Genomic DNA, 1,141 nt, shown 5'->3' on the forward strand with positions numbered 1-1,141 from the left:
GGAGGGAGGGAAGGAGGGAGGGAGGGAGGGAGGGAGGGAGAGGAGAGAGAGGAGGTATTTACCGTGCAAGCAAGCTGATAGGGTGGCAGGGGCCGCTGGCTGGGAGCAGCTGCCCCAGGCGGGGTCCCTCCACCCCCCAGCTCCCCGCGCTCGCCGCGTCCCCTCAAAGCTCCACGAGTTATGACGTCGCTGGGGGGATGTTGTCCGGACCGGACGGGCCGCGGTGCTGGGCCGCCAGGCCTGCCGTCCTCGGAGGCCCATCCATGTTTACATCCACATTCACATCGCGATTAACCAGATGAGGGTTTGAGGGGAGGGGAGGTCATCGCTCGAGCAGCGCCGCGCCCACCTGGACCTGCTGCACAGCCACGGCGGTAGCAGCAGGCACCACGTGGCGAAGAGTGGCGGGCCGTGGCACAGCAGAGCGGGGCGGGGCGGGGCGGGGCCTCTCGAGGAAAGAGTGCTCTGCGGGGAGATAATGAAAGTTTCCCCCCGCCCCGCCTTCAAGTGACCACTGGACGCCGCCAAAGGTAAACACGGAGCAATAAGGGGCGGGTGGCGAGTCGCGCCGCAAAGGGCCACAAAAGAGCCGTCCTCGTCCGCCAAACGGCCTCGGTCTCGGTCCTGCTCTTCTCCTCATCCTTCTCCTCCGACGTGCGCGTCAGCGCGTCACAGGACCCGGGCGGCGGTGACGGTGGGGAGCACCCTCTCCAACCCTCCCCCCTCCTCCCCTCCCCAGCCCCCTCCCTCCTTCTCCTCCTCCGCACCATACACGCAAAATGCCTTAATTTCTCCTTCTTTCAGTTTCCCCACTAGGGGGGTCGGCGGTCGGCTTAAGCAGCAGAGGACGTTCTAAAAACAAGTAATTATCCCTGTTAATCCCCCTTGTTAGCGCGCGCCGCAGAGAGGGAGGGAAGAGGAAAAAAAAACACACCGGTCGGAAAACTTTGTCCCCGCAAAGAGTGCGTGCACGCCGCGTATGGGCGTGTTGTTTTTCTTTTCCGACCGACGACGTAGAGCGTGGCGGAAGAGCGGTCGAGAGCAGGCGACGACGGACGCCAGCCTTTACGGGACAAATTACTCTTCCTCCCTTCATCCCTTGCTTTTCAATGTCAAGAGCTCCGCAGGGGGGTGGTGGACG

General features: G+C 63.5%; 1 protein-coding gene across 1 annotated transcript in view; it reads right to left on the reverse strand.

The window, feature by feature from the left end:
• LOC113215077 (sodium-dependent dopamine transporter-like) overlaps positions 1 to 1,141 on the reverse strand; it is a 69,624-nt gene that overhangs the window by 30,847 nt on the left and 37,636 nt on the right. The gene's annotated exons all lie outside the window — the stretch shown is intronic.

Source organism: Frankliniella occidentalis, unplaced genomic scaffold, assembly GCF_000697945.3.
Source record: "Frankliniella occidentalis isolate FOCC.00 unplaced genomic scaffold, Focc_3.1 Scaffold39, whole genome shotgun sequence".
In the NCBI taxonomy this organism is placed as follows: domain Eukaryota; kingdom Metazoa; phylum Arthropoda; class Insecta; order Thysanoptera; family Thripidae; genus Frankliniella; species Frankliniella occidentalis.